The 9,091-nt window shown below is 41.0% G+C and overlaps 1 pseudogene across 1 annotated transcript; it reads right to left on the reverse strand.

Annotated features, from left to right (window-relative positions):
* Positions 1 to 1,183: 1,183 nt before the first annotated feature.
* LOC307107711 (splicing regulator RBM11-like) lies at positions 1,184 to 3,153 on the reverse strand (annotated as a pseudogene). Its single transcript has one exon. The product of its transcript is annotated as a splicing regulator RBM11-like (transcript).
* Positions 3,154 to 9,091: the final 5,938 nt, after the last annotated feature.

Consider the following 9,091-nt stretch of genomic DNA (forward strand, 5'->3'; position numbering starts at 1 on the left):
AATACATTTCTACTCTCTGGTCTCGAGTCCTGATGTTGGGTTGGCTATATATTACTGACCCCCTCTTTATGCCCCTACTCTCAACAAAGGGGCCAGTGTGATGCTTCAAGTCCTTGTGTATCAATGTAAATGTAGACCCTGTATACAACAGTATAAAAGAGGGGTAGTTAAGGACAGACAATGGGGGAGTTCCTTTGGATTGATGGTAAAGGAAGGCCTCTTCCTCCCCACTGTTCTTGAAAGTGGTAATTGCTCCATGGAATTCACTGGGAAACTTCCCCAACTCAGCCTCATGAATAGGAATATCTAGGGTGGGAACCAGGACTCTGGGTTTAAAACAGACACTCCGGTTTGGAAGCGATAATGTGAAGGCTCCCCGAAGACAGGGCCCACATCTGGCTGTAACCTCACTATGCTGGAGCTATGGAGGAAAAGGTCTGAACCTCAGAGGCGATGTGAAAATAACTGATCACTGCTCTCAATGTCACTGGTTTCCACAGCACCTCTCTGATCTAAGCCTGGGTTCAAATTCTGGCTCTGTCACTTCCATTAGCTGTTGTGGCCATAGGCAAGTCAGTTTACTACCCCAAACTTCAGTTTCCTTATCAATAAAATGGGAATATTCACCTCCTAGGAGGATGAAATAGGATTGTTATTATCTGGCCTCTCAGCCCTGTGCCGAGAGTAAAACAAAACAGTTAAAATAATTTGCCTCATACCACACAGCATTTAGGTGCCAGAACTGGTACTAATTACCCAGCGTTCTCCAAACTCAATATGCATCAGGATCATCAGGAGAGGTTACAAAGCTGCAAAATTCCCAGACCTCACCCCCAGAGAGCCCAGGAATTTGCACTACTCACTGATGCCACAGGAGAGTCTCATGCTATTGCTCCAGAGCCCCAATCACTTATAATCAGGACACTGATTTATCCCCAGAAAACCGCTGGGTTGGGAACACAGCACCTTATCTTTCAAAGTAAAGAGGTGAGAGGAAGAGAGTACTACAAAGTAGTCTCCTCAAACCTCTGACTTCCCCTTAAGCCCCTCAGGAGTCTATGGAGCTGAAAGTTAAGTACCGCCTCTGATACTATCATTTTAATTACATAAGCAACCTAGCCGGTTTGACTCAATGGGTAGAGCATTGGCCCGTGGACTGAAGGGTCCCAGGTTCGATTCCATTCAAGGGCATGTACATTGGTTGCGGGCTCGATCCCCAGTTGGGGGCGTGCAGGAGGCAGCTGATCGATGTTTCTTTCTCATTGATGTTTCTAACTATCCCTCTCCCTCTCTAAAAATCAATAAAATATGTATTTTTTTAAAATTACATAAGCAACCCACATTCACTATAGAAAAATTTTAAAAAGTCAAAGGAGAGGAGTGCTTAAGAGCCTGGCCAGCTTCTTTTTTATTTATTTTTTCATGAAATACAATTAATAAATGAGTAGAGGCAGATATTTATATTTATATACAGCTGTATAAAAAGGGAATGATGCCAAAAACAGCTCCATAATAATCATTTTTCCTTAGGTATCACTGCCATTAGCCTCATTTTATGAAATGCAGTAAACCTGTAGGAGCATAAGGCTGAGAAATATCATTGAGAAATAAAAAAATGATATTAGCAAAGGAAACTAAAGCCTGCTTATTCCATTTTTGTTAGGAACAACGTGTAACTCTTAAATATTTGCACTAGCTTCCCTCAGAAAATCTAACACTCCATATAAGCAACACTCTAGGAAATCATGGTGCCTTATCTATAAGTGGCTTTTGATTGACAGTTTAGTGAAATTTCATTATCATTACTAAAATATATCATTCATAAGTATATTTCTTGTTGACAATGTGTCAATACCATTACCAAAGAAGTAGTATATTATTTTTAAGTTTTTGTAATTGAAAACAAAATTTCAATAGCAAATCAGATGCCATATTATATACTAGAGGCCCAGTGCATGAAATTTGTGTACTTGTGGGGGGCAGGTCCCTCAGCCAGGCCTGTGCCCTCTCGCAGTCCAGGAGCCCTTGGGGGATGTCCAACATCCTTAGCACTGCGGTAGAGGCAGGCTTCCGGCTTCTGGCTGAGCAGCGCTCCCCTGGTGGGAGCACACTGACCACCAGGGGGCAGCTCCTGCATTGAGTGCCTGCCCCCTGGTGGTCAGTGCTCGTCATAGTTGTTCCGCCATTTGAAGGATTTGCATGTTAGCCTTTGATTATATAGGATTTCAAAAAACAAGAAAGCCATAGCATTTGTCACTTGGTAGAATACAGGCTTTTTTTTCCCTCTTTCCTTTTAAAAGCATCAAGACCAGTGTAGATAAATTCATTTGAAGGTAATACTAGTATCTTCTTCTCTTGCACTTTTTGGAACTTTTGTCCATATTCACTTTCTCTAATGTTTTCTGTGCTTCTATCACTATCACTAGTTTGTTTTTGCCTCTTTTGTTTATTAATTTGGTAAAGGTCAGGGTCATGTGGTTGTTGGTGAGTCGCTGGGTCCAGCCTCTAGATTTGGAACATAGTTTAGTGAAGAAGGCACAGCTGTGTTCTTAGGAAGTGGTGCTGTCATCTCACAGTAATGAAGCTGCAGTGTTGGATTACATGCATGACACTGCATCTTCTGAAAGAAAAAATATTCTTGAGGTAAAGCTGCATTATTAGTTGGAAAGAACTGCATGGGAAAGAAAGAACTGCCCGTGGCTTCTTCATTTCTGTAGCTCTGTGAATTGATCTTAACACAGCTCTCCAGACTTGGGTTAGCTGGTTCAGAAGAGCGAGAACTCCCAAATCGATACTGCACATTAACTGGTCTTTCACATAAACAAATTCCATTCAGCACAGCTATGGCATAAGACATCAATTCTGGGTGTTTAAAGCAGACAAGTCCAAAAGACTTTGACTTTCCTTCTCTGTCTTTGCATATAGTCACTTTGGTTAATGGCCCAGCCTATAAAAAACTGAAGAAACAGCTCATAAAGGATCTCGTCCCACACTCGGGCCTCTAAATTCCCCACAAACACCATCCTGTCAGCCTCCTCCTGAGCAGGGAACATCCCTCCGGTCTTGGCGGAGGACTGAGGAGGAGATGCTGACACACCGCCCTCTTCCCCGGCCAGCTTTTGAAGGAAAACAAATGTACAACATTTAGCAAAGCTGACACCTACTAAGGGCTCAAAGCGCTAGTAAAACATTTATAATAGGCAAAAAGAAAAGAGAACCAAGGTACAAATTCAGACCTCTACCTCACAACAGATGCTCTTTCCATGGTTCGTGGTTTCCCCTTCAGAACGGATTTCTGTAATTCCATCTATGATGTCTGGGGCCGCAGCCTTCCCTCTTAGAGCAAACCTTCCTCTCCATTCCTACTACAGGCAGCGGCAATAGTACAGAGGCATTCAGCTGAGAAGACACAGAGGCATACCTCACTTTATTTTGCACTTGGCTTTATTGAGCTTCACAGATGCCGCGTTTCTTACAAATTGAAGGCAAGACCCTCCACTAGCAAAAAGTACAACTCATTTTATTGTGAGTTGTGGTGCTCTGGAACAAGATCTCAGGGGTATGTCTACACTCACTCCAAGGCTGAGATCATATGTTTGCGTGGTGCTAAGAAGCCCCAATCTGACAAGGGCAAATTTTTCCTAATTTCAAATGTCTCTCTCACTTCCAAATCTGACTTCATCAAGTTCTTTTCCATATTAGACCACCCAGTATGTTTATTTTAACCAGATGGATGCACTGGGATTCAGCCAGATTCCCTACTTCCTAAGAGAAGGACAACCTTGGGTGAAAGCAAAAAGGGAACAAGGCACAGTCCCACAGATAACCTACTAGACAAGGGCTCTCCACCACAGCTCCTCCACTTGGCTTTTTCTGCTCCTAGAAAGCTAAGGGGAAAACACAGGTCACATTTCGGTTGCCTGTTGAACCTCTAACTTGCTGTATGACCTTGGGCAGGCATGTAGAATCTGAGGACCCTGCCAAATGACTTTCTGTTACACCCTCCTCCCTGAAAATACAAATTTAATGAATCTCTGACCAGAGCTTCACATAAAGAATGAACTCTTTTTGGGCGTTGGGGGATAAAATGATCTCTTCAGATGATATGATCATAGATGTAAAAACCCTAAAGAACACACACACACACACACACACACACACACACACAACTGTTAAACTAATAAATGAATTCAGCAAAGTTGTAGGATACAAAATCAGTTACACAATAACAGTGAACAATACAAAATGGAAATTAAGACAATAATTTTATTTAAAATAGCATTAGCCCGGCCAGTTTGGCTCAGTAGATTGAACACTGTCCCATACATCAAGAGGTCACCAGTATGACTCCCAGTCAGGGCACATGCCCACGTTGCGGGCTCGATCTCCAGTAGGGGGCATGCAGGAGACAGCTGATAGATGTTTCTCATCTATGTTTCTATCTCTCTCTCCCTCTCCCTGTCTCTCAAAAAATCAATAAAAACATTAAAAAGTAAATAAATAAATAGCTGGTTTTTCTCAGTGGTTATGAGTGTTGGCCCACAGACTAAAGGGTCACGAGTTCTATTCTGGTCAATGGCATGTACCCCAGTTGCAGGCTAAATCCCCAGCCCAGGGTCAGGCCAGGCTGTGTGGGAAGCAACCAATTAATGTGTCTCTCTCACATCAATGTTTCTCTCTCTGTATCTCCCCTTCTCTTCCACTCTCTCTAAAAATCAATGGAAAAAATATAATTGGGTGAAGATTAACAACAAAATAAAATAAAATAGGATCAAAAAGAAAAAAATACTTAAGAATAAACTTAACCAAGAAGCTGGCAGGTATATATACTGAAAACTACAAAACATCACTGAACAAAACTGAAGAAGATACAAATAAATGGAAAAACATCTTGCTTTCACAGATTGGAAGACTTGATATTGCTAAGATATCAATACTACTCACTACCCAAAGCAATCTATTGGTTCATTTCTTTTTATTCTTTTTTTTAAAATATATTTTATTGATTTTTTACAGAGAGGAAGGGAGAGGGATAGAGTTAGAAACATCGATGAGAGAGAAACATCTATAAGATGCCTCTTGCACACCCCCTACTGGGGATGTGCCCGCAACCAAGGTACATGCCCTTGACCGGAATCGAACCTGGGACGCTCTATCCACTGAGCCAAACCGGTTTCGGCTATTGGTTTATTTCAATCTCTATCAAAATCCCAGTGACTTTTTTTTTTTTACAGAAATTGAATAACTCATCCTAAAATTCATACGGAATCTTAAGTAACCCCCAATAATAACAAAAACATTTTGAAAAAGAAGAACAATGTTATAGGACCCACACTTTCTAATTTCAAAACATACTACAAAGCTATGTTAATCAAAACCATGTGGTACTGGCATAAAGACAGACGAATACACCAGTGGAATAGAATAGACAGCCCTGAAATGAACCCTCGCACATACTAGTATGGTCAAATTGAAACAGCACAAAAATCACCTGAGCAGCCTAAAACTGGTTCTGCTCCCTTAAAGCAGATCCATGATTAATGCAATCCTTGAGTTAGTTTACAGAGAGCACTGCACACATGCCACCTCTGTCCTCAAGCTGCACCCAGAAGCAAAGGATGGGGACATGATAGGAACTTGAACACTGGAACCCTTACCATAAGCGGCAAAGTTCCAAGGTTCTAATTAATTAGAACTTGCTCCTAATCCCTCAAAAACCTGCCCTGAACCCTGGATCTGAGAGACTTTTGAGCCTTGTCTGGTTGCCTGACAAATCCTTCTTTTTGCAAAAAACCTGTTGCCTCAGACTTTGGCTTTTCTGGGTGCCACAGGCAGGCAAGGGACCCACTGACTTTGTTCAGTATCAACAAGGGTGTCAAAACCACTTAATGGGGAAAGGAAAGTCTTTTTAACAAATGGTGGTGGGAAAACTGGATATCCACGTATAAAAGAATGAAAATGGACCCTGACCTACCACCTTATTAAAAAATTAATTCTCGCCGAAACTGGTTTGGCTCAGTGGATAGAGCGTCGGCCTGCGGACTCAAGGGTCCCAGATTCGATTCCGGTCAAGGGCATGTACCTTGGTGCGGGCACATCCCCAGTAGGGGGTGTGCAAGAGGCAGCTGATCGATGTTTCTCTCTCATCGATGTTTCTAATTCTCTATCCCTCTCTCTTCCTCTCTGTAAAAAATCAATAAAATATATTTTTAAAAAATTAATTCTCGCCCTAGCTGGTTTGGCTCAATGGATAGAGCATCAGCCTGTGGACTGGGGGGTCCCGGATTCGATTCCGGCCAAGGGCACATGCCTGGGTTGTGGGCTCAATCCCCAGTAGGGGTCGTGCAGGAGAGGAGGCAGCCAATCAATGATTCTCTCTCATCATTAATGTTTCTCTCTCTCTCTCCCTTCCTCTCTAAAATCAATAAAAATATTTTTTTTTAATTAATTCTCAAAGGGGTTAGTTTTCTGTCTAAGAAGCACAAATTGCTAGTTATAAAAATAGTCAAGGGGATGTAAAGTACAGCATAGGGAATATAGTCGATAATATTGTAATAACTATGTATGGTGCCAGGAGGGTACTGGATTTATCAGGGTGATCACTTCATAAAGAATATAAGTATCCAGGCATTATGTTGTACATTTGAAATGAATATAATATTGTATGTCAACTATAACTGAAAAATAAATTTAAAAAATTAACTCAAAATGGATCAAAGACCTAAACATAAGAGCTAAAACTAAAACTCTGAGAAAAAAATAGGCGAAAGCTTGATGACATTGGATATAGCAATGATTTCTTGTACATGACACCAAAGGCACAGAAACAATAACAAATTATACAAACTGGACTTTATCAAAATTAAAAGCTTTGGTATATAAAAAGACAATATCAACAGAGTAAAAAGGCCACCTACAGAATGAGAGAAAATATTTGCCAATTATATACATGATAAGGGATTAAATACCCAGAATACATACAGAACTCCTAAAACTCAACAGCAAAAAACCAAATGACCAGACTCAAAAGTAGGCAAAAGTCTGGAACAAATATTTCTCCAAAGATATACAAACAGGCAACAAACACATGAAACGATGCTCAACATCACTCATCAGTAAGGAAATAAAAATTAAAACCACAAGGAGATACCACTTCACAGCGCTTGTTTTAAAAATAGAGAAAACAAGTGTTGGCAAGAATGTAGAGAAACTGGAACTCTTGTGCACTGTTGGTGGGAATTTAAATGGTGCAGCTGCTATAGAAAATAGTATGGAGCCCTAGCCGTTTTGGCTCAGTGGTTAGAGTATCTGCCTGCAGACTGAAGGGTCGTGGGTTTGAATCTGGTCAAGGGCACATACCTCGGATGCAGGCTCGGTCCCCACCCCTGTTGGAGCACATGTGAGAGGCAATGAATTGATGTGTCTCTCTTACATCGATGTTTCTCTCTCTCCTCTCTGTCTCTCCTCCTCCCTTCCATTCTCTAAAAATAAATAAATAAATAAATAAATAAATAAATAAATAAATAAATAAATAAATGGAAAATTTTCCTCAGGTACAAACAGTATGAAGGTTACTCAAAAAGTTTAAAATAGAACTGTCATGTAATCCAGCAATTCAGCTCAATTCAACTCTGGGTATACACCAAAAGAAATGAAAGCATGGACATGATGGATATTTGTACACCAATGTACATTGACAAATTATTCAAAATAGCAAAAAGGTGAAAGCCCAAGTGTCCCTCAGTAGTTAAGCAAAATGTGGTATATACATACAATGGATAGTTAACAAAATTTAACAAAGTTATTAATTCAGCCTTAAAAAGGAAATTCTGGCCCAGCTGGCATGGCTCAGTGGTTGAGGATTGACCTATGAACCAGGAGGTCAGGTTCGATTCCCAGTCAGGACACATGCCTGGGTTGTGGGCTCCATCCCCAGTGAGGGGCATGCAGGAGGCAGCCGATCAATGATTCTCTCTCATCATTGATGTTTCTATCTCTCTCTCCCTCTCCCTTCTTCTCTGAAATCAATAAAAATATGTTTTAAAAAAAGAAATTCTGACACATGCTACAACATGTATGAACCTTGAAGGTGTTATGCTAAGAAATAAGCCAATCAGAAAAGAACAAATATTGTGTGATTCCACTCTTATAAGGTACTTAGTCAAATTCAGAGACAGAAAGTAGAATGGTCATTGCCAGGGGTTGGAGGATGGGAAAAATGCGGAGTTAACAGAGTAGAGGGTACAGAGTTTCACTTTTGCAAGATGAAAGGTTCTGAAAATGGATGGTAGGGATGGCTGCAAAACAAAGTGACTATACTTCACTGTGCCACTGAGCTATATATTGAAAAATGGTAAATTTTGTGTTAGGTATATTTTACAGCAACATAAACAATTTTTAAGTTTAAAAAAATTAACTCCATTTTATTCCAATTTTCTCCATCTTCAGTGCCCCACTAAATCTCACCTGAATAACTTTCACAGTCTTTATAGTCTCTCACTCTGATCCAGTCCTCCAAACAGGAGCCAGAGCGATCCTACTTAAGGTGCAAACCGGAAAAGCGAAGTCCTTTAGGTGGCTTCCTCCTCCCCTTTGGGATAAAAACAAATTCCTCAACATGACCCTCCCTTTTCTTCCTCATTTGTGGCTTTATTCTTTACCATTAACCCTCATGGTTTTATCTTCTGAAACGTTCTCTCCTCTTCCCCTTCATAGCGCCTACTCTTCCTGCAGAGCTGTCTTCCCGAACTCCCATCACAAAATAAACCTGTACCATCAAACCCAGCAGACTGAAGACTTACCTTTTTTTGTATTTGACCATGGGCCAGTCTTCCAATATTCTCTGAGAGGGGTCAGTCTGTCTCCACCAGGGAGCCTGTAAAAGAAGTTTTATACCAATGGTACACTTTCTAACTGGAGTGAGCTTGTTAGGCTTCACCATAGTTTGCATATGGGAGGGAAAGGGGTTCAGAAAAGAGGTAGGGCCCAAAAGAACAAGATCCATGGGGAAGTAAGGATAAAGGTGTACACCCAGATCAGGTCCAGACAGAGTAATGTCTAACTGCAGTCATGTTTGGGGTCCAGCCCCACT

This window comes from Cnephaeus nilssonii, assembly GCF_951640355.1.
Source record: "Cnephaeus nilssonii genome assembly, chromosome: 11".
In the NCBI taxonomy this organism is placed as follows: Eukaryota; Metazoa; Chordata; class Mammalia; order Chiroptera; family Vespertilionidae; genus Cnephaeus; species Cnephaeus nilssonii.